Source organism: Dendrobates tinctorius, unplaced genomic scaffold, assembly GCF_039654945.1.
Source record: "Dendrobates tinctorius isolate UK_male_01 unplaced genomic scaffold, ASM3965494v1 ptg000070l, whole genome shotgun sequence".
NCBI lineage: Eukaryota > Metazoa > Chordata > Amphibia > Anura > Dendrobatidae > Dendrobates > Dendrobates tinctorius.
Window position 1 is genome coordinate 52,162,957 of NW_027361738.1, and position 25,994 is coordinate 52,188,950.

The 25,994-nt window shown below is 43.8% G+C and overlaps 1 pseudogene; it reads left to right on the top strand.

The window, feature by feature from the left end:
- The first annotated feature begins 16,206 nt into the window (after positions 1 to 16,206).
- On the top strand, positions 16,207 to 16,924 carry LOC141095877 (dynactin subunit 2-A-like; annotated as a pseudogene).
- Positions 16,925 to 25,994: the final 9,070 nt, after the last annotated feature.

A 25,994-nucleotide genomic window follows, 5' to 3' on the forward strand; every position in this document is an offset into this window, starting at 1 on the left:
CTGGCATGAGAGAATCCTGACAGCATGCAGTGCGCAGTCACATTCTATGTGACTACAGACCCATCAGAATCATGGACAATCCCCTTTAATGCTCCTAACATAAATAAAAATATGAGAGCTAGTCAGTATCACAAAATAAACATATACATCCAGGTACTTGATAGATGGAGTCATTCTCTTTTTTTTCTTCTTCATCTTGTAAAGACGCCATGATGAGAATACTCATACACAGCTTGTCTCTGCAGACTTCCATCTTATCCAGTCTTCTGCAGCACATCCCCACACAATGCCATTAAAGAGAGCAGTGTTATAATGCTCATGAATAAAGATATCTGCCCTATGCTGAACCCATGAATAAATAATTGCCCTTCACTATATTTCCTGCACAAAATATCTCCCACACACTGTCCATCTTATGGTATATACTCTCCACACTATCTTTTCATTTAAATACTGGGCCACCTCTTCACACAGTCCTCTCACACTGTCCCCCCTACAGGGCCCTGTCTCTATACTATGCCCCCTCACCACACTCCCCCTCCTTGGCTTAATATCAATTCACTTCACTGTCCTTACACTGTCCCCCCATGCTACCATCCACTACTTAGTCTTTATTCTGTGCCCACTCACACTTTTCTCCCTCCATAATGTCTCCTCGCACTATTCCCCTCAATAGTCTCCTCACACGTTTCCCCCTCCCTCCTTATACATTTACCCTATCACTTTCCATACTGCCTCCTCTCACATTCCCCAGACTCCCCATACTGTTTCTGCACCCATCCCATCACCCTTGCCTCCCATACTGTGCCTGCATACATTTTTGATTGCTCCTCATATTGTGTCCGCACCCATCCCCCACTCACCATACTGTGTTTATACCCAACCTTCATACTGTTTCCTCATACATGCCCCCCTCTCACACATTTCTCCTAATATCGTGTAATCAAGTTTCTCCACTCACCATATTGTGTCTGCACCTGTCCCTTCCTTTCTCCCCAAACTTGTGTCCTCAAATCATCCCCCATTACACTAAGGCTACGTTCACACATAGCGGAACTCTTGCAGAAATTACCATGAGAATTCCGGATTCCATTCCGCGGGAAAATTGCATTTTAAATTCCCGCGATTTTCCCACGGAAAAACTAGCATTTTGCAAGCGTAATTAGCTTGCAGAATGCTAGCGTTTTCCAAGCGATCTGTAGCATCGCTTGGAGAACTGATTGACAGGTTGGTCACACTCGTCAAACATAGTGTATGACGAGTGTGACCAACTTTTTACTACTGATGCTGCCTATGCAGCATCAGTAGTAAAAGATAGGATGTAAAAAATAATAAAAAAAAAAAAAAAAATATTGTTATTCTTACCTTCCGGCGTCCCACGCAGCCTTCCCACCTCTCTCCATGCTCCCGGTCCAAGTAATCCTTTGCGAGAATGACCGCGATGGCGTCCGTTCTCACGGGATCGCGATGTCTTATCGCAAATGACTGCGAGATGTCGCGATCCCGTGAGAATGGACGCCATCGCGGTCATTCTCGCAAAGGATTACTGGGACCGAGAGCGTGGAGAGAGGCGGGAAGGCTGCCGGGACACCGGAAGGTAAGAATCACAATATTTTTTATTTTAATTCTATTTTTTACAGGGATATGGTACCCAGAGCCCGGAGGACAGTCTCCTCTCCTCCGGACTGTGGGTACCATCCGCAAATGTTCTACTTACTTTTCGCATGGTGTGCACAGCCACATGTGGAAAGTAAGCAGAACAATGCATTCCTATGGGTGCGGGATTGCCGCTATTCCGCTAAATTAATGAGCATGCTGCGTTTTTTTTACTGCTTAGCGATTCCGCCGCGGAAAAAAACGCAGCATTAGCACAGCATTGCAGAAACCCATAGGAATGCATGGGATGCTTATTTTTTGCGCTTTTGCAGCAAAATCGCGCTTCTAAAACTGCCACGGAAACGCGAAAAAAACGCTACATGTGAACTCAGCCTAAATCTTCCCCAGGTCAGTTACACTAAATACTCCTATCACAGCAAATCTTTCACAAGCCTGTTACACTAAATACCCCCATTGTCAAGTGCCCTCAACAGGGCAGAGCAGTGCACCTGTGCCGGAGCCGCGATGGGAAGCAAAGAAGAGGACATCATCGCTGGAAGATGGGAGGTGCCGGACCCAGACCGCGACACCCATTGGACCCGGACCAGACCGGACCACCCTCCCGGTGAGTATAATATAACTCGTTATTCTTATCTTTCAGGTAACATAGGGGGCTTATCTACAGCATTACAGAATGCTGTAGATAAGCCTCTGATGGCGGTGGCCGCATCTTAAATGCGAAAAAATAGGTGACTGATTCCCTTTAAACTATATCTGCCAACGCATTACAACACAGCTACTTTTGGTATATGTGGACTCAATTTTTCTTACATCCGGGAGTGACCCACGTCAGCATGAGGCAATAACGTGGCAGGCATCTTGCTTTTTCTCTTTAGAAACCCACTGTATCTTCCTGCAATAAAGAGGAGGAATCCATTTCAGACACAGGACGTTGTCTGGTGTTTTTCTTCTGTGCATGCACATGCACTCACATATAATTTGGCAACAGACAATTAAGAAGGGTCTCACCTAAGGCCTCTTTCACACATCAGGTTTTCGCCGTCAGGCGCGATCCGGCGCTTTTGACAAAAACCGGATCCGGCGAAATGCAATGCCGGATCCAGTTTCCCCCCCATTGACTTGCATTAGAGCCGGATCGAGCCGGATGGCCATGCGTTTCATCCGGTTTTCGCCGGATCCGGCAATGTGTCGCGATCCGGCGTCTGGAAAAAATGGCTACTGTAACATTTTTTTGTCTCCGGCGAAAAAGCCGGACACGCCGGAACCGGCGTGTCCGTCTTTTTCACACAATGAAAGCCTATGAGCGCCGCAATGCGCCTGATCCGGCGACAGCCGGATCCGGTGGCCGGATCCGTTTTTTTTGGTCTGAGCATGCTCAGTAGCTCTGCCCACAAGACACATATATAAAAGCAAGACAGTGGGACCCTCAGCCACACCCAACATGCCACCCAAGACAAGAACCAGGTGCAGGAGAAGGCAGAAGACATCTGCAGCAGCACCATCAGCACCACCACCACCCCAAATGGAGCAGCATGCTGAACAACGGGAGGGGATCCAGCAGCAGATGAGAGACAGTAATTATCAAATCCCCCATTCCTCCAAACTAGGGCCATGGAATATCAAGATATTCATTGGCCCTTTGTTTCTCTTTATTCAACAGCCGCCCAAGAGATGCAGCAGCAGCAGCAATGGCAGCACTGGCAGCAGCAACACCACCCACAGCCATGGAGTCTGGCCAGCAGGAAGACAGCACATCTTCTTCTGGGAGCCCTCCCTCGCATCGTCAGCGTTTGACGGTAAGTTTTTATTTCCAAAATCCATCATCTCTGTAATATATGTCTATTCATTGCCTTTTATTTCAAAACAGGAATCACAAGATGAAGAGGAGCTCCCAGAAGAAGAAGGAAGGGGTGGACAGACACCTGGAGTGGGCTCACAATTGGTAAGATTTTTGCATCAAACGCAGAAACACAACATCACACTACACACAACACATAGAAAACAATGTTCTGCAGACCACACACAGCAAACAAATGCCTACATCCAAAGACATAACATTTTTTGTTTTCTTCTCTAGTATTCCCAATCTGGTGCTCGGCCAAGAGGTCCTCGCAGTGCCTCCCAGGGTCGTCGGCGACAGCAACGCGGCGGTCACCAGCGTGTAAGTATAAATATTTTTGCTTTGTTTTTTTGCACTTTTTATTTCATTTCTTTTGTGGAGGCTAATTATGTTATTTTTGTCTTTTTCTTTAACAGCCTTCACAGCGTGCTCCCGACTCTGATGGTGAGGATGGAGGAATCGATGTGGACCACCTCATCGATCTCGTCAGAGAAAGGGAGCCGCTCTGGAATATGGCTGACCGCCGCCATGCTGACCTTATCGTTACCCGACGACTCTGGGAGGAAATCTGTTCGCTCCTTGTGGACCGCTGGGAGGACCTCGATGCTCGGGCCCAGATTAAAGAGCGTAAGTATATACAGTACCGGTTGCTTGATTTAAACCAGTGTTTCCCGAACTCCAGTCCTCGTGGTCCCCACGGATCATGTGTTCAGGATTTCTATTTACTTTGGAAATCCTGAAAACATGACCCCTGGGGACCATGAGGACTGGAGTTTGGGAAACACTGATGTTGTATACTAACCACTTTGTCCTTTCTCGTTTCAGGGGAGAGAATTGTGAAGCGGTGGCGGTCTGTGAGGGATCGTTTCAAGAAGGAGTTCAATAAAGAGATGCGGGCCCCGAGTGGATCTGGAGGACGCAGGAGCAAGTACAAGTACGCACGAGCCCTGTCGTTCCTCCGGGATACAATGGTCACCAGAAGGTAAATATTACACACCACATGTGACAAAAAAATGTTTAGATGTAACTTTTTTTTTTTTCAGCCAGGGCCATACCATGTCACTATTTTAATTGTTTTTTTTTCTCTTTATTCCACAGCACGGTGAGCAGCACTCGGGAGCCTGCACGATTGGACCCTTCTGAGGCGATCCCTGAGGAGACCGGCACCGGGGGACACTTCGACCGCCCCGGTACATCTGCACCTTCCCAGCCTTCCCACACATTCGACCCATCTGTCCCATCCACCAGCACAGGAGCATCGTGGCCGCCTACATTACATGAAGCTGCTGGTGAGGAGATCGCTTTCCCTTTACCCCACCCTTCTGCCCCTGCCACCTCTAGTACACCTGCGGATACTGGGCGGCAGCGGCAGAGGGGTCAGGAAAAGACTTATGCGCCAGAGTTCTTGCATCTGAATGCATCTTTCCAGAACTGTCTAAAAGTCTTGTCAGAGCAAATCTCCGCAGGCTTTCAGCAGATCAACTCCAGCATTCTGGAGGTGAAGACACTTCTGCAAACCATGCATTCAGAAGCAAGATCTTTGCCAAACCACACCTTTTTCAGGTCTGTTGTGGAGCGCATGGAAACGCTCTCTCCTACCCAGCAGATGCATGTAATGCATTCATGCCACAGTGCTCTCCAGCACGTTACCTCCCAACCTCCTCCTCCCACCACAGTAGTTCCTCCACCTGCACCCCCTCCAGCCACTTTCCATCCTCCCCCTCCTATTACATACCATCCACCTCCCCAGCACCAGCCACCTCCCCAGTACCAGCAACCTCCCCAGTACCAGCAACCTCCCCAGTACCAGCAACCTCCCCAGTACCAGACATCTCCCCACTTCCAGCAACCTGCCCCGTACCAAACTCCTTCCCCGTACCAAACTCCTTCCCCATACAACTTGCCATCAACATCATCTGCTCCTACAGTCCCTGCCCAACCCTCCACTCCACCGCCCACCACCTCTTCTGCCTCCCACATGTCCACCCATTCTGTAGCTTTTTCCACACCTTCACCTCTAACTGTTCCTTCCCCACCATGATCCCAGTCCTCTCTCCACACTCCCAGTGTCGAAGTGTCCCGCAGCCCCTCCAGCAGTATTTCCACCCCACACTACACCGAGTTGTAATGTTTTTTTTTAATAAAAATGCCCATTTGTTTGTTTTCAAACATTTATTCAAAAAGTTTTTTTAACTAACTTTAAAAACATTTTACAAAAAAAAAAAAAATTTAAATAAAAGTTAAATTACTTTTACAATGGTTGTCTGTCATTTCTTTCTGCGGCAAAATATGTTTACAAAAAAAGGTTAAATAATTTCAAAGGTCAAAAGGTATTCAAAACCTGGTATATAACTGTGGGTAAATTTTACCTTTTTGCCACAGTTGTGTTCCTGGTTGTGTTGGAAGCAAAGTATTTCACCTAAAAAGTTGTGTTTATTGTTGGTGATTTCCTAACAATGTACACAACTTTTGTTAAAAGGTGAAATACTTTGCATAAAACACAACCAGGTACACACCTGTGGCCTAAAGGTAAAAATAGTAAGACCATGACAAGATAGCCAACTTTGGTTGGCAAAGGTATATACTGTTGGTACACAAGTTTGGTTAAGGGCACAAATCTTTCACACTCTGTCATCCTGCCAGTGTACTCTGCCTTGAGGTGACATAAAGTATAGTGCAAAATTGTCCCTCATTACTGAAACCGTCACAGAACTTCTAGTGGTAATGTCATGGTAATCTTGCAAGGTGGTTTCTTCAGAGGTGTCCTCAATGGAAATGGGTTCCTTGCAGATAACAAAATTGTGGAGTACCACGCAAGCTTTGATCACCTCATCCACAGTTTCTGTCTTGAGGTTGATCGCAGTCAATAGGACCCGCCATTTGGCTGTCAGAATACCAAAGGTACATTCAACCATTCTTCTTGCTCTTGTGAGGCGGTAATTAAAAATGCGTTTTGCTCTTGACAATCCTCTGCTAGAGTATGGTTTCAAAAGGTGTTCTAACAGCTGGAAGGCTTCATCCCCTACACAGACAAATGGCATAGGTGGACCAGATGTTTGCGGCAGCGGTCTAGGGGGTGGGAACTGGAAGGTGCTTCCATACAGTTTACGCCCCATGGCAGACAGTTTGAAAACTTGAGAGTCATTGGAGCGGCCATAGGCCCCAATATCAACAGCAATAAATTTGTATTCCGCTTCAGCGATGGCCATGAGGACAATGGAAAAATATTTCTTGTAATTGAAATATTCCGATCCCGATCCGGCTGGCTTTACAATGCGGATATGTTTCCCGTCCACAGCGCCCAAGCAGTTGGGAAACTGACATATCTGTTGAAACTTTTCTGAAACTTCAATCCACCTCTCTGTTGTGGGCTCTGGTAAAAACTCTTCAGCTAAGGAGTCCCACAGTGCACAGCATGTGTACTTCACTATTCCAGATATGGTGGAAATCCCGAGTCTGTACTGGAAATGCAGTGACGAAAGGGATTCTCCAGTTGCAAGAAATCTGTGGGGAATTAAAAAACAATCAATTAGTTTAAAATCACAGCATTACATGCCAAAACTCAGCTATAACACTTGGAGATACAAACTACCACCAACAAGATTGCAGTGAAAGTGTGCTCTGATGCGAGCACATCCAATAAATGTGGCTTACCTTAAAGTCACCATCAGACGCTCTGCGGGTGAAACGGAGAAGCGGCAATAGGTGTCCACTTTTCTTATGAGGTGTGCAATGCGCTCCACCAAGTAATCAAAATTCTCCATTTTCATCCTAACATATCCAAAAAATGTATCCGGGTTTCGTCTAAGGTCCATGCAGAGTGTAGAATAGACCCCACGCGTCATTCTCTTGGCTGTGATGGGGTGGATCCACAAACGTCGTCTACGATGCCTGATGCCCTGCTGTCTCGCTCTCTCCTTCTCCAGAACAATCACCCTCAAACGATTCGCCTCCGCTGTAAAATCCGCCAAATTCTTCAAAATATTTCCAATCACAACATCCATCTTCGCCAGTAACTTGCTCTTCTCTCCAACCTGCACTTTCTCCTCTCCAACCTGTCAAAGAAGGGCTGTAGGAACACGCTATATATAGTTTTCCAGTAGCCAATCCCGTTCGGAAGGCCACAAGGGTCAATTTTAAAAACCGGATCCGGTGTAATCCGTCAAAAAACGGAACAAAAACCGGATGAACCGGATGAGACGGATCCGGTTTTGTTTGTGAAGAACAAGACGGATCCGGCAGAAAAACGGATCCGTCACATCCGATTTTACGAAATATTTGCCGGATCCGGCGCTCCGGCACGACGTCGGATCGCGCCTGACGCCGAAAACCTGATGTGTGAAAGTAGCCTTAGTAGGACAACCTTAACAGTACGAGTGTAATGCAAATGTCATGCGAATACGAAATCTGCCGGTTGTTGGGCATCTAGGAAATAGCGACCACAATATTGTACAGTTTCACTTGTCTTTCACTAGGGGGACCTGTCAGGGAGTCACAAAAACACTGAACTTTAGGAAGGCAAAGTTTGACCAGCTTAGAGATGCCCTTATAGAAATACTTCCTGTACCACGTGCCACGCCAGAGAGGCAACGGGAGATTAGGGAGGTTAATAAGTGGCTCAGGAATTGGTGTAGGAAGGAGGGGTTTGGGTTCCTGCAGAACTGGGCCGACTTCTCAGTTGGCTACAGGTTCTACGCTAGGGATGGGTTGCACCTCAATGGGGAGGGTGCAGCTGTGCTGGGGGAGAAAATGGCTAGAAGGTTGGAGGAGTGTTTAAACTAGGGACGGGGGGGAGGGTATTCCTTTTATAGGAGGGGAAAACAGTGCAGTTAGAGACCTGGGCACAAATAATGAAATTGGGGATGGGGGTGGCACGGGGGGTGGGGTTAGAACAGTTAATAATTTAAGAAAGAATAGAGGTACAGAGAGATACATAAAGTGCATGTATACTAATGCCAGAAGCCTCGCCAACAAGATGGAGGAATTGGAGTTAATGTTGTTGGAACATAATTATGACATGGTGGGGATATCTGAGACATGGCTGGACGAGAGCCATGACTGGGCGGTTAATTTACAGGGCTATAGTCTGTTCAGAAATGGCCGTACAAATAAGCGAGGGGGAGGTGTGTGTTTATATGTAAAATCATCCTTAAAACCCATCCTTCGTGATAATATATATGAATCTAATGAAAATGTAGTGTCCCTGTGGGTAGAGATAAGGGGAGGGGGAAAAAATAATAAATTACTGATAGGGGTTTGTTATAAGTCTCCAAAAATAATGGAAGCAACAGAGAATATCCTCATAAAGCAAATAGATGAAGCAGCGACTCAAGGAGAAGTCATTATTATGTGGGACTTCAACTACCCTGAAATACATTGGGGAACAGAAACCTGCAGTTCCAGCAAAGGTAATAGGTTTTTGACTACTATGAGAGACAAATACCTTTCACAACTGGTTCAGGACCCAACAAGAGGGGGGGCACTGCTAGACCTAATATTAACCAACAGGCCAGACCGCATATCAAATGTAAGGGTTGGGGGTCACTTGGGTAATAGTGATCACAAATTAATAAGTTTTCATGTATCCTTTAATAAGATGTGTAGTAGAGGGGTTACAAGGACACTAAACTTCAGGAAAGCAAATTTCCAACGGATGAGAGATGATCTTGGTGCAATTAACTGGGACGATATCCTGAGACATAAAAATACACAAAGAAAATGGGAGACGTTTATTAGCAACCTGAATAGGAGCTGTGCACAATATATACCGTATGGGAATAAACATGCGAGGAATAGGAAGAAACCACTATGGCTAAATAGAGCTGTAAGGGGCACAATAAGGGACAAACATAAAGCATTTAGAGAATTAAAGCAAGTAGGTAGTGATGAGGCATTAACTAAATACAGAAGATTAAATAAATTCTGTAAAAAGCAAATCAAGACAGCTAAGATTGAGACAGAGAGACTCATTGCCAGAGAAAGTAAAAATAATCCCAAAATATTCTTTAACTACATAAATAGTAAGAAACTAAAAAATGATAGTGTTGGCCCCCTTAAAAATAGTCTGGGTGAAATGGTGGAGGAGAATGAGGAAAAAGCCAATATGCTAAATGACTTTTTTTCAACAGTATTTACACAAGAAAATCCCATGACGGATAACATGATCAGGGATAAAAATTCTCCATTAAATGTCACCTGCTTAACCCAGCAGGAAGTACGGCGGCGTCTAAAAATCACTAAAATTGACAAATCCCCGGGCCCGGATGGGATACACCCCCGAGTACTGCAGGAATTAAGTACAGTCATAGATAGACCATTATTTTTAATCTTTAAAGATTCCATAATAACAGGGTCTGTACCACAGGACTGGCGTATAGCAAATGTGGTGCCAATATTCAAAAAGGGGACAAAAACTGAACTTGGAAATTATAGGCCAGTAAGTTTAACCTCAACTGTGGGTAAGATCCTGGAGGGTTTCCTAAGAGATACTATACTGGAGTATCTGGAGGAGAATAACCTCATGACCCAATATCAACATGGGTTTACAAGGGACCGTTCCTGTCAGACTAATCTGATAAGCTTTTATGAAGAGGTAAGTTCCGGACTGGACCAAGGGAATGCAGTGGACGTGGTGTACATGGACTTTTCAAAAGCTTTTGATACGGTGCCACACAAAAGGTTGATACATAAAATGAGAACAATGGGGATAGGGGAAAATATGTGTAGGTGGGTTAAGAGCTGGCTCAGGGATAGGAAACAAAGGGTGGTTATTAAAGGAGCACACTCGGACTGGGTCACGGTTAGCAGTGGGGTACCACAGGGGTCAGTTTTGGGCCTGCTTCTTTTTAACATATTTATTAATGACCTTGTAGGGGGCATAGAGAGTAGAATTTCAATATTTGCAGATGACACTAAACTCTGCAGGGTAATCAATACAGAGGAGGACAATTTTATATTACAGGAGGATTTATGTAAACTAGAAGCTTGGGCTGATAAATGGCAAATGAGCTTTAATGGGGATAAATGTAAGGTCATGCACTTGGGTAGAACGAACAAGATGTATAATTATGTGCTTAATTGTAAAACACTGGGCAAAACAGTCACTGAAAAAGACCTGGGTGTATGGGTGGACGACAAACTCACATTTAGCGGCCAGTGTCAGGCAGCTGCTGCAAAGGCAAATAAAATAATGGGATGCATTAAAAGAGGCATAGATGCTCATGAGGAGAACATAATTTTACCTCTATATAAGTCACTAGTGCGACCACACTTAGAATACTGTGTACAGTTCTGGTCTCCGGTGTATAAGAAAGACATAGCTGAACTGGAGCGGGTGCAGAGAAGAGCGACCAAGGTTATTAGGGAACTAGGGGGTCTGCAATACCATGACAGGTTATTACATTTGGGGTTATTTAGTTTGGAGAATCGAAGGCTTAGGGGTGATCTTATTACAATGTATAAATATATGCGGGGACAATACCAAGAGCTTTCTAATTATCTTTTTACTCTTAGACCTGTGATGAGGACAAGGGGGCATCCTCTACGTCTGGAGGAAAGAAGGTTTAAGCATACTCACAGACGTGGATTCTTTACTGTAAGAGCAGCGAGACTATGGAACTCTCTGCCATATGATGTTGTAATGAGTGATTCCCTACTAAAATTTAAGAAGGGACTGGATGCCTTTCTTGAAAAGTATAATATTACAGGGTATATACACTAGTTTCCTTAATATTGCGTTGATCCAGGGAGCTAGTCTGATTGCCGTATGTGGAGTCGGGAAGGAATTTTTTTCCCTAATGTGAAGCTTACTGTTTGCCACATGGGTTTTTTTTGCCTTCCTCTGGATCAACATGTTAGGGCAAGTTAGGATAGGATATGGGTTGAACCAGATGGACTTAAAGTCTCCCTTCAACCTTAATAACTATGTTACTATGTTACTATGTTAATCTGGTTGACTGGGACAATGTCCTCAGAAATAAGAATGCAGAAAATAAATGGGAAATGTTTAAGAACATCCTTAATTGGCACTGCTAGCGGTTTATACCTTGTGGGAATAAAAGGACAAGAAATAGGAAAAACCCAATGTGGCTAAACAAAAAATTAAGAGGGGCAATTAACAGTAAAAAGAAAGCATTTAAACTACTAAAGTAGGATGGCACCGTTGAAGCTCTAAAAAACTATAAGGAGAAAAATTCTTTATCTAAAAAAATAATTATAGCTGCCAAAAAGGAAACAGCGAAGCACATTGCTAAGGAGAGTAAAACTAACCCCAAGCTGTTCTTCAACTATATCAATAGTAAAAGAATCAAAAGTGAAAGTGTAGGCCCATTAAAAAATTGTGAGTAAACTATGGTTGTAGATGATGAGGAAAAAGCTAATATATTAAACACCTTCTTCTCCACGGTATTCACGGTGGAAAATGAAATGCTAGGTGAAATGCCGAGAGACAAAGAAAACCCTATATTAAGGGTCATGAATCTAACCCAAGAAGAGGTGCAAAACCGGCTAAATAAGATTAAAATAGATAAATCTCCGGGTCCGGATGGCATACACCCACGAGTACTAAGAGAACTAAGTAATGTAATAGACAAACCATTATTTCTTATATTTAGAGACTCTATAGCGACGGGGTCTGTTCCACAGGACTGGCGCATAGCAAATGTGGTACCAATATTCAAAAAGGGCTCTAAAAGTGAACCTGGAAATTATAGGCCAGTAAATCTAACCACTATTGTTGGTAAAATATTTGAAGGGTTTCTGAGGGATGTTATTCTGGATTATCTCAATGAGAATAACTGTTTAACGCCATATCAGCATGGGTTTATGAGGAATCGCTCCTGTCAAACCAATCTAATAAGTTTTTATGAAGAGGTTAGCTGTAGAATGGACAAAGGTGAGTCATTGAATGTGGTATATCTTGATTTTTCCAAAGCGTTTGATACCGTACCACACAAGAGGTTGGTACACAAAATGAGAATGCTGGGTCTGGGGGAAAATGTGTGTAAATGGGTAAGTAACTGGCTTAGTGATAGAAAGCAGAGGGTGGTTATAAATGGTATATCCTCTAACTGGGTCGGTGTGACCAGTGGGGTACCGCAGGGGTCGGTGTTGGGACCTTTTCTGTTCACATATTTATTAACAATCTGGTAGAAGGTTTGCACAGTAAAATATCGATATTTGCAGATGATACAAAACTATGTAAAGCAGTCAATAAAAGAGAAGATAGTATTCTGCTACAGATGGATCTGGATAAGTTGGGAACTTGGGCCAAAAGGTGGCAGATGCAGTTTAACAATGATAAATGTAAGGTTATACACATGGGAAGAAGGAATCAATATCACCATTACACACTGAATGGTAAACCACTGGGTAAATCTGACATGGAGAAGGACTTGGGGATCCTAGTTAATGATAAACTTACCTGGAGCAGCCAGTGCCAGGCAGCGGCTGCCAAGGCAAACAGGATCATGGGGTGCATTAAAAGAGGTCTGGATACACATGATGAGAGCATTATACTGCCTCTGTACAAATCTCTGGTTAGACCGCACATGGAGTACTGTGTACAGCTTTGGGCACCGGTGCTCAGGAAGGATATAATGGAGCTAGAGCGGGTACAAAGGAGGGCAACAAAATTAATAAAGGGGATGGGGGAACTACAATACCCAGAGACATTAGCAAAATTAGGATTATTTAGTCTAGAAAAAAGACGACTGAGGGGCGATCTAATAACCATCTATAAGTATATAAGGGGACAATACAAAAATCTCTCCGAGGATCTGTTTATACCAAGGAAGGTGACAGTCACAAGGGGGCATTCTCTGCGTCTGGAGGAGAAAAGGTTTTTCCACCAACATAGAGGAGGATTCTTTACTGTTAGGGCAGTGAGAATCTGGAATTCCCTGCCTGAGGAGGTGGTGACGGCGAACTCAGCCGAAGGGTTCAAGAGAGGCCTGGATGTCTTCCTGGAGCATAACAATATTGTATCTTACAGTTATTGTTAGGTTCTTTAGAAGGACGTAGATCTGGGGATTTATTCTGACAGAATTTTATAGGCTGAACTGGATGGACTAATGTCTTTTTTCGGCCTTACTAACTATGTTACTATGTTACTATCTGATTTTCAACACCTAGCATCTGAATTACCGTAAATCCGAATGCAGTGCGATTGCTATCTGACTGTAATGCGATTTTAATCTGAGCTTTTACATACAGCAATTATCTGTCACTTACACATAATTTTCAAAGGAAATATTCTTCAAAACAAACACATATACAGTATATTAGATAGAATAAAAGACAGCAATTTATGTGCTGCGTATAGTAAAATCGCAGGGTGACAGGTTAGAATAGAATAGATTGAATTAAACATAGAATACATAGATATATAGATGTCAGTGACACACACATATATGTATATATATTACATAGCAAGATAGATGAAAAGCCAGCAATTCAGCAGTCGTGTAGTGTAAAATCACAGCAGAAGCCAACACACCATGGAATAGATGGTTTACATACAGTAAATACACATACAGTAGAATACGTAGATATAGAGATGTCAGTGACAAATACAATAAGTACAGTGTGGGTGCAACTTACTGTACATGTATTTAATTAATAAAAGATTATTTTTCTGAAAAAATGCATTATTATCATCGCTGCAGGAAAGGTTAGGAATATTGTTGTTTTTTATTTTTAACTCTGTGTCTTTCTTTCAATTAAAAGACTTCATTCTGTGTGTGTATGTCTTATTGCCGCTGTTCCATTACTAGCCTTGGGGATTGATGTCACCTGACAATACAAAGGTGACATCAACTCCCCTGGCATCACCCCACTTGCCACCGCTACAGGGCAAGTGGGAAGAGCGTGGCTAAGTGTCAGAAATGGCACACCTTAGAGATTCGCCTTTTCTGGGGTGGCTGAGAGCTGATGTTTTTAGCCTGGGGGGCAGTATCCATGGCCCCTACCTAGGCAATTAATATCAGCCCACAGCTGTTTGCATAACCTTTGCTGGTTATTAATTATAGGGGGACCCAATTATTTTGGGTCCCCCATTTTAATAGCCAGTAAAGGCTAAGCATACAATTGTGAGCTGATATTAACAGCCTGAGAAGCTCCATGGGTATTACCCCCTTCTCAGGCTATAAACATCGTCCCCCAGCTGTTGCCTTCCCCTCTGCTGGTTAAGAAAATTAAGCGGGAGCGCATGTCATTTTTTTTAGAAAAATAACCTTGTATTGATTAAATACATTTACAGTAAGCTGCACACACTGTACTAATTGTATTTGTCACTGATATCTGTATATCTGCCAATTCAATATGTTTTTACTGTATGTAATCCATCTATTTTATGCTGTCAGCTCCTGCTGTAATTTTAAACTACACAGCTGCTGAATTAACGGCTTTTCTTCTATCTAGCTATGTAATATATATACCGTATATACTCATGTATAAGCCGAGGCACCTAATTTTGCCACAAAAAACATTGAAAACTTATTGCCTCGAGTATAAGTCGAGTATGCAACGTCCCCTAATCCCGTATGCATGCTCCTTATTCCCATCCTTGTCTGCATTGCTCCTTATCTTCATCCTTGTATGCATGGCTGTTATGAACAGGTCACCGAGGAGGATGGCAGGAATAGGCTAGGCCACCAGGAAACCAGAAAGGTTGGTAACTTAGCGGATTACGGACCCCTAATCCTAACAACATAACTAACAGTAGCAGTGGAACGTACCTACGATGCCCTAGATGACTCGACACAGCCAGAGAACTAACTAGGCCTAAAGCAAGAAAGGTGGAATCTAAACTGCCCCGAAGTAGAACCCCAAAGAAATAGCCCCCAAACATATATTGTCGGTGAGACAAGATGAAACACAAATGCAGGCAGAAAGTAAACTTAGCAAATGATGGGGCCTGAACTGACTAGATAGTATAGGAAAGGAAAGACACTGTCTGCAAACACGCAAAAACCCTAAAAAATCCAACACGACTGATGTCCCAAAAAACACTGAGGTTTCACGACCTCGCCCCCACTATATCAGCATTCTGGTATGAACTGGCAGCAAAGCAAAAGAGACTAATATAACAGGGGACTGAACAAACTGACAGACGCTGAAACATATGGAGCGGGGTCCAGCACAACCCCCAGCAGGGAGCACGCTGAACCCTCACAACAAGCAGAAAGAGGCAAAACCAGATCAGATGCAAAGGATTAGCAAATTAACAACTTAACTGAAAAATGCAGGATCAGGCAGGAGACATCAGACCTCAGAATGCACAGGAAAACTAATCACCAGCAGGGATTGAAGGAAGCCTGTTGACTTAAACACTCCAATCAGTAACCCTAGATCTCCAATCATCATCATCAGGTGGCAGACCTCTGTCAATCCAGCCAGCTCCACTATCCACAGTAACCACCAGAGGGAGCCCTGACCCAGACGTAAGAGAATTCACAACACATGGTTCCTTAACCCCATCCTTGTCTGCATGGCTCCTCATCCCTGTCCTGATATGCATGGTTCCTCATCCCTGTCCTTGTATGTATGGCCTCCATGAGAAAATGAGCCCCCACGTATGGCCGGTAATTGGTGCTCAGTTAGTGCTCCGGCTGCTGTCCCCAGGCTCCTCGCTGTACTGTGTGTGGTGAGCCGGTGCCCTGATGTGTGTCCAGCATCTGGTGTCTCCATTCTTGCTGCTGGGAGCCATCCTCTTCCTCCTGCCCAGAGCCACTCCCTCCTGTCAATGTGTACACAGCTGACATGGCCAATCCCAAATACGCCGACCTACTGGGCATCGCAAGGAACGAGACTGACACTTATTAAATGAGTGATTTGACAGAAGATGACCAGGCAGAGTTTTATGCGGAGGAGCTGACCAGTGCTAGAGTAGAGCACATTATCGCCAACCCCAATACTGCTTATGACAAATTTAGACAAGAAGATTGGAACTAAAGGACTTGATTTGTCTGATCATATAAGCAAGACAAATAGGATTGGATTCGAGTCTGGGGAGTATGAAATTCTGGGAGATGGAATAGGACTGAAAGAAACCCACAACAGAAATATCAATGGCTTCTGGATGAAGTCCAGGAACTCACCCAAGAAGTGGAAAAAATACAGAGCACAGTTAAGGAATCTGCTGCTGAAGAGAAGCTGACTCCAGTCGCCCTGTCTAAACAGGTGGCTGCACTGAAACAGCAGCTAGTGTCCAACCACCTAGAGAAGTTGTTAGGTCCTGATGCTGCCATCAACCTCACAGACTTCGATGGAGCACTTGCAAAGTGTTTACTAACTCAGTTGGATGCTGCTAACCCCCATGAGAAAAGCATAAAAAAACTTCTACTTTCCTTCCGTGCACGCCCTCGCAGCATCTTCTTCCTGTGTCAGCAGCATCTGCGGCCGAGCGATCACATGTCCCCGCTCATTAAAGAAATGAATATTCACCTCTCTCCACACCTATGGGAGTGAAGAGAGGTGATTATTCATTACCTTTATGAGTGAGCACCGATGCTAGCCCAGCAGCTGCTGGAAGCCTGCGACTGCTGCTGGCATTGTGCACGCTATAAGAGAAATGAATATTCACTGCCAGCGCACAGGCTTTAGCCGCATCCGCCAACTCCTGCCTCCTGTGACCCGCTGCTCTGCCTCCCCCGCCATCTTCTGGTACAATGACTCATGTATAAGCCAAGGGGGGACATTTTGAGCAAAAAAAAATGTGCTGAAAAGCTCGGCTTATACACGAGTACATACAGTACATATATACTGCTCAAAAAATAAAGGGAACACTATTCCATTTGCAACAGGCTGTTTTTGTTCCCTTTATTTTTTTGAGCAGTATATATAAATGTGTGTGTCACTGACATCTACAGTAAATATCTATGTATTCTCTGTGTATATATCTATTCTATTCTTTTTTAACCTGCCATTCTGTGATTTTACTGTATGCCGCAGATGAATTGCCGGCTTCTCAAAGGACACCGATGCGTAAAAATCGAAATCGAACAGCACTTGAATGGTCTGAGTGCTGTGCGATTTTTTTCTTGCACCCATAGGCTTGCATTAGCGAGTATCAGACGAGTCTCGGTGCCAATCACAGCATGCTGCGATTTTGCATGTACGCCGACAATGGCTGAGACAATAAACGCTGATGTGAGCTACCCCATAAATTAACACTGGGCCGAGGGCTATGTGATGTTTTCTCGCATATCACTCGGCCGTATTCTACGGTATTGTGACTCTGGCCTTAGGGTACTTTCCTGCCATTTATTTCATAAGATGATAGTCTGTTTAGGATCATCATGACCTAGTTTTTTTTGCTCTGGTTGAGCAGTTAGTTTTGCTTGTTTGCAAATATGAAAGATTCCAATATAGTGAACTGTACTGTATAATTGGAAAATTAGACGTTGCAAGAGCACAGCAATGAGTAACTGATCTCTGCCTCCGTTGCCTTGTGGATTGCAGCCAAAGGAACTTTCTGCTAACATTGTCGGCATAATCATGCAGATGGCCTGCTTTCTAAGGAAAACATAATGCAGGGAAAATAAACTTTGCAATCCAAGTTATAAATGTTGGCTTTATAAGCTGTTATATATTCCCTATTATTGAAAATTTGTCCCACGGTTGAGAATTCATTGGCTCTCTCCCAAATTAATTATGTCACTAATTATTTGATTTCTACTTCAGTAATTGTGGTTGTCCCTGTTCTTGTAAGCCATGCTTTCTCAATCATTGTCCAATTAGTATACAAGGAGAAGAAAGTATTGAATTTGTTTATTATTTAATAGTGTAACTTTCCTGTTACTTTGTCTAATTTTCTTCTACTGTATAAATGTATCTATTCTTAGCATGAACCTTTATGCAATATAGGGAAACCTGGGCAATGATATATTGCTCTGCCAAAAAGGATACACATTTCCATTAGTGAACAAGTAGTGCGGTGCAGGGCAATAATCCAATACATTACAGTACATCTGAACATGCTGTAGTATGTAGTGTGCTCAGAAAAAGAATCACACTTGACAGCTCACTTCACCCCCTCTTTCTGCATTTGGCACTCCATTTTCTCCCAGGACTAGTCTGTGTTGGTTTTCTATTAATTTTCTGAATGCGTAGATGGCCAAAGCAAATAAGTCCAAGGAAACCCTAAAATAATTACCTAGTATCCACCATACAGGGCTGCCATCAGTGCATTATTGCCCTTACTGGCGAATGGGGCCCGATGAGTCTGCAGTGTGCCCCCTCCGTTCTGCTAACCGGGCCCGAGCGGCAGGATCCTTCCGCTTCAGTAACTGACCACGCGTTCTCCTACGCACGACCAGTTAAAATCTGTTGTCGTGCAGGAAATTTCTCCCGCACAGCAATAGCTAACGGCCAGCAGCCAATCAGATGCTGGCCGTTGACATCAGCGTGCACGTCGCCAATGTATGACATCACTGTCATACGCCGGAACGACGCTGCGCGCCTCAGCTGAATCGTAGAGGATAACATCGCTGGAGCTCGGCCAGGTAAAGAAAAACTTTTTTTTATAAAGCCGTGGTATGGGGCATATTATACCGGTATGGGGTGCATTATACTACTATGGGGGGAGGGAAAGGTGATGCATTATACTAGGGAGTGCATTACACAGTGTGGGCCATTTATATGGATACACCTAAATAAAATGGGAATGGTTGGTGATATCAACTTCCTGTTTGTGGCACATTAGTATATGGGAGGGGGGAAACTTTTCAAGACCATGGCAGCCATTTTGAAGTTGGCCATTTTGGATCCAACTTTATTTTTTTCAATGGGAAGAGGGTCATGTGACACATCAAACTTATTGAGAATTTCACAAGAAAAACAATGGTGTGCTTGGTTTTAACGTATCTCTATTCTTTCATGAGTTATTTACAAGTTTATGACCACTTATAAAATGTATTCAAAGTGCTGCCCATTGTGTTGGATTGTCAATGCAACCCTCTTCTCACACTCTTGACACACTGATAGCAACACCACAGAAAAAATGCTAGCACAGGCTTCCAGTATCCGCTGTTTCAGATGCTGCACATCTCGTATCTTTACAGCATAGACAATGGCCTCCAGATGGGCCCAAAGATAAAAGTCTAAGGGGGTCACATTGGGAAACCTTGGTGGCCATTCAACTGGCCCACGAAGACCAATCAACTTTCCAGGAAACTCTTCATGTAGGAATGCCTGGACCTGACAACCACAATTGATGGTATGGTGTGGTATATGGGGTACAAAGATAGTGGGGCACGTTCCCTGAGTTGTTCCATCAAGATGGTGTACCACCACATTATGGGTGTCAGGTCCGAGCATTCCCACAAGGAATCTGACCCCCTTAGACTAGAATTTCTTCTGGTCGCCCTTAGAGGTGAGCGACTTTACCTTATTTCGGGTCGAGTCGGGTTTCATGAAACCCGACTTTCGCAAAAGTCGGGTCAAATGAAATCGGCCGACTATAGGGAAAAGTCAGAGGCAGACTGAAACACGAAACCCAATGCAAGTCAATGGGGAAGCAAAGTCGGCAGGGAGTGGAAGACAGTAAACACACCTGCAGTACCCATTTCAATGCCAAAAACATCAATTCTTATAACTGAAGCTTGTCAACCATAATTGACTTCCTAATAATAGTTACAAATTGAAAACAGGGGGTTATTTGGCTAAAGTTGTGGGGGGGTTGGGCTGGCTCCAGGTTTTCATGTGCCCTGGGCCAAAGAGTATCAGTGCGCCCCTTTAACACATACAGTGGGGAAAAAAAGTATTTAGTCAGTCAGCAATAGTGCAAGTTCCACCACTTAAAAAGATGAGAGGCGTCTGTAATTTACATCATAGGTAGACCTCAACTATGGGAGACAAACTGAGAAAAAAAAATCCAGAAAATCACATTGTCTGTTTTTTTTTCATTTTATTTGCATATTATGGTGGAAAATAAGTATTTGGTCAGAAACAAGCAATCAAGATTTCTGGCTCTCACAGACCTGTAACTTCTTTAAGAGTCTCCTCTTTCCTCCACTCATTACCTGTAGTAATGGCACCTGTTTAAACTTGTTATCAGTATAAAAAGACGCCTGTGCACACCCTCAAACAGTCTGACTCCAAACTCCACTATGGTGAAGACCAAAGAGCTGTCAAAGGACACGAGAAACAAAATTGTAGCCCTGCACCAGGCTGGGAAGACTGAATCTGCAATAGCCAACCAGCTTGGAGTGAAGAAATCAACTGTGGGAGCAATAATTAGAAAATGGAAGACATACAAGACCACTGATAATCTCCCTCGATCTGGTGCTCCACGCAAAATCCCACCCCGTGGGGTCAGAATGATCACAAGAACGGTGAGCAAAAATCCCAGAACCACGCGGGGGGACCTAGTGAATGAACTGCAGAGAGCTGGGACCAATGTAACAAGGCCTACCATAAGTAACACACTACGCCACCATGGACTCAGATCCTGCAGTGCCAGACGTGTCCCACTGCTTAAGCCTGTACATGTCCGGGCCCGTCTGAAGTTTGCTAGAGAGCATTTGGATGATCCAGAGGAGTTTTGGGAGAATGTCCTATGGTCTGATGAAACCAAACTGGAACTGTTTGGTAGAAACACAACTTGTCGTGTTTGGAGGAAAAAGAATACTGAGTTGCATCCATCAAACACCATACCTACTGTAAAGCATGGTGGTGGAAACATCATGCTTTGGGGCTGTTTCTCTGCAAAGGGGCCAGGACGACTGATCCGGGTACATGAAAGAATGAATGGGGCCATGTATCGTGAGATTTTGAGTGCAAACCTCCTTCCATCAGCAAGGGCATTGAAGATGAAATGTGGCTGGGTCTTTCAACATGACAATGATCCAAAGCACACCGCCAGGGCAACGAAGGAGTGGCTTCGTAAGAAACATTTCAAGGTCCTGGAGTGGCCTAGCCAGTCTCCAGATCTCAACCCTATAGAAAACCTTTGGAGGGAGTTGAAAGTCCATGTTGCCAAGCGAAAAGCCAAAAACATCACTGCTCTAGAGGAGATCTGTATGGAGGAATGGGCCAACATACCAACAACAGTGTGTGGCAACCTTGTGAAGACTTACAGAAAACGTTTGACCTCTGTCATTGCCAACAAAGGATATATCACAAAGTATTGAGATGAAATTTTGTTTCTGACCAAATACTTATTTTCCACCATAATATGCAAATAAAATGAAAAAAAAACAGACAATGTGATTTTCTGGATTTTTTTTTCTCAGTTTGTCTCCCATAGTTGAGGTCTACCTATGATGTAAATTACAGACGCCTCTCATCTTTTTAAGTGGTGGAACTTGCACTATTGCTGACTGACTAAATACTTTTTTTCCCCACTGTACCACAACTCATGATGTTCCGATACGCCACAGAAATATAGGTATAGTACAATGACACATACTTCACTGCTTACATGACACGACTGATCTATTTTAAACTGCACAATAGCTCAAAAACAGGACAGTATATTACTCCATACAGTGTTATGGCCACCACATTGTGCGCCATACAGAATAATTAGCCCCATATATTTCTCCATACCAAATAATTAGTCACATATAATGTTCCAAATCCATACAGTATATGCTGAGCTCCACATAATGCTCCATATATAATGTGCCCCATTTGTAATGCTTCAGTGTATAGTGGGCCCCTTAGATGCTGCTCCAGTGTCTGATCTGCCCCATTTACAATGCTCCAGTACATAATGGGCCTCATGGATGATGCTCCAGTGTATCATGGGCCCTAATAATATTTCATATATAATGGGCCCCATTTGTAATGCTTAGTGTATAATGTGCCCCTTAGATGCTGCTCCAGTGTCTGATCTGCCCCATTTACATTGCTCCAGTACATGATGGGCCTCATGGATGATGCTCCAGTGTATGATGGGCTCCAATAATGCTCCATATATAATGGGCCCCATTTGTAATGCTCCAGTGTATAATGTGACCCTTAGATGCTTCTCCAGTGTCTGATCTGCCCCATTTACAATGCTCCAGTACATGATGGGCCTCATGGATGATGCTCCAGTGTATCATGGGCCCTAATAATGCTCCATATATAATGGGCTCCATTTCTAATGCTCCAGTGCATAATGAGCCCCATAAATTCTGCTCCAGTGTCTGATGTCCCCCATTTGGAATGCTCCAGTATATGTTGGGCCTCATGCATGATGCTCCAGTGTATAATGGGCCCCGTAAATGCTGCTGCAGTGTCTGATGTCCCCAATATGGAATGCTCCAGTGTATGATGGGCCTCTTGGATGATGTTCCTGGGTATGATGGGCCCTAATAATGCTCCATATACAGTGGGGAAAAAAAGTATTTAGTCAGTCAGCAATAGTGCAAGTTCCACCACTTAAAAAGATGAGAGGCGTCTGTAATTTACATCATAGGTAGACCTCAACTATGGGAGACAAACTGAGAAAAAAAAATCCAGAAAATCACATTGTCTGTTTTTTTTTCATTTTATTTGCATATTATGGTGGAAAATAAGTATTTGGTCAGAAACAAAATTTCATCTCAATACTTTGTGATATATCCTTTGTTGGCAATGACAGAGGTTAAACGTTTTCTGTAAGTCTTCACAAGGTTGCCACACACTGTTGTTGGTATGTTGGCCCATTCCTCCATGCAGATCTCCTCTAGAGCAGTGATGTTTTTGGCTTTTCGCTTGGCAACACGGACTTTCAACTCCCTCCAAAGGTTTTCTATAGGGTTGAGATCTGGAGACTGGCTAGGCCACTCCAGGACCTTGAAATGCTTCTTATGAAGCCACTCCTTCGTTGCCCTTGCGGTGTGCTTTGATTCATTGTCATGTTGAAAGACCCAGCCACGTTTCATCTTCAATGCCCTTGCTGATGGAAGGAGGTTTGCACTCAAAATCTCACGATACATGGCCCCATTCATTCTTTCATGTACCCGGATCAGTCGTCCTGGCCCCTTTGCAGAGAAACAGCCCCAAAGCATGATGTTTCCACCACCATGCTTTACAGTAGGTATGGTGTTTGATGGATGCAACTCAGTATTCTTTTTCCTCCAAACACGACAAGTTGTGTTTCTACCAAACAGTTCCAGTTTGGTTTCATCAGACTATAGGACATTCTCCCAAAACTCCTCTGGATCATCCAAATGCTCTCTAGCAAACTTCAGACGGGCCCGGACATGTACAGGCTTAAGCAGTGGGACACGTCTGGCACTGCAGGATCTGAGTCCATGGTGGCGTAGTGTGTTACTTATGGTAGGCCTTGTTACATTGGTCCCAGCTCTCTGCAGTTCATTCACTAGGTCCCCCCGCGTGGTTCTGGGATTTTTGCTCACCGTTCTTGTGATCATTCTGACCCCACGGGGTGGGATTTTGCGTGGAGCACCAGATCGAGGGAGATTATCAGTGGTCTTGTATGTCTTCCATTTTCTAATTATTGCTCCCACAGTTGATTTCTTCACTCCAAGCTGGTTGGCTATTGCAGATTCAGTCTTCCCAGCCTGGTGCAGGGCTACAATTTTGTTTCTGGTGTCCTTTGACAGCTCTTTGGTCTTCACCATAGTGGAGTTTGGAGTCAGACTGTTTGAGGGTGTGCACAGGTGTCTTTTTATACTGATAACAAGGTTAAACAGGTGCCATTACTACAGGTAATGAGTGGAGGAAAGAGGAGACTCTTAAAGAAGAAGTTACAGGTCTGTGAGAGCCAGAAACCTTGATTGCTTGTTTCTGACCAAATACTTATTTTCCACCATAATATGCAAATAAAATGAAAAAAAAACAGACAATGTGATTTTCTGGATTTTTTTTTCTCAGTTTGTCTCCCATAGTTGAGGTCTACCTATGATGTAAATTACAGACGCTTCTCATCTTTTTAAGTGGTGGAACTTGCACTATTGCTGACTGACTAAATACTTTTTTTCCCCACTGTATAATGGGCCCCATTTGTAATGCTCCAGTGTATAATGGACCCCTTAGATGCTGCTCCAGTGTCTGATCTGCCCCATTTACAATGTTCCAGTACATGATGGGCCTCATGGATGATGCTCCAGTGTATAATGGGCCCTAATAATGCTCCATATATAATGGGCCCCATTTGTAATGCTCCAGTGTATAATGGGCCCCTTAGATGCTGCTCCAGTGTCTGATCTGCCCCATTTACATTGCTCCAGTACATGATGGGCCCTATTTTTAATTAACCCAGGCATGGTATGTGAAAAGAGCTCCATGGAGTAAACTGAAGTGTGTGCTTCCACATCATTCACTTTTGGTGTGGGTGAAGGACACAAGGAAAGGGGTTGCTCCTGACCAGAAGCCTGCAGTTACGACTCAGTGCTTGCATTTTTTACAACTTCAGAAGAGGATGCGATAGAGCAGGAGGCTGTTTCAGCAATGTAAGCCACAAACAGTTCCTGATACTCCGGCTTTAAAAGCAGTCTACCTACTCCCAGAAAAGGGAGCCTTACAGGCCTTCCAGAGCTACACCATGACGCTGGCTCAATACCTCCTGCCTTAGCTGCTATTGTGTTTTTGGCACTACCAGCAGATGCACCACCACCACTATCAGTACCAGGTGGCCCTCCACACCCACATCCGCGTCCTCTTCCACCATACTTCCTCATGTTTTGAAAAATGGACCCAAAATACCAGCAGATATATGGTACTGTATCAGAAGCGTACAGCTCTATACAGTCTATGGATAACAGTAAATCTCTGTATATATTTCATGAGGCATACACAGATGCTCACAGGCTCAGTATGGATTACCCAATAAAATAACAAGTTGAAAAAGGGTACAGTATCACCAGATACAAGGTATATATAGTATTGTGTAAACATTCTGATTCTCCGTATACTTTTCAGGAGGCAGACACAAACGCTCTCAGGCCCAGTATGGATTACACAAGAATATGAAAAGCTGTAAATAGGTTATGTAATACAAGCGTACAGCTGTATGCTGTGTTGGGGTAATCTTAAAGTTCCAAATATATTGCCAGAGTAACAGACAGACGTTTACAGGCTCATTATGGATTGCACCAGAATCTAAATAGCTAAAAAGGTTACTGTATCAGAAGCGTTCTGCTGTATGCAGTGTTGGCCAAATTGAAAATATCGGTATATATTTCCGGAGTCACCCTCAGACGCTCACTCAGTTTGGTTTTGACCGTAATAAAAAATGTTGTAAAAAAGGTCCTGAATAACAAGATAGCAAGTATATATTTTTTAGGGTACAATTGAAATCTCCATATAAATTGTCCTGTAGTCACTCTCAGACGCTTACACAGTATGGATGTGACCGTAATGCTAAATGTCGAACAAAGGTACTGTATAACAAGATACAAGCTGTATCGAGTATAGGGTAAAAGTTTGTTTCTCCGATTCACCGTACATATAGAAGACGTAACCCACACACGCTCACTCACTATGGATGATGTAGGGAAGGTCGACTGACAGACAAACCAGCCTGTAGTGACAAGCAGAGGTGTAGCGCAGTGTAGGTGTGAAACCGCTAAGATAAAGAGAAAGGGTGCAGTGTTTTAGCTTG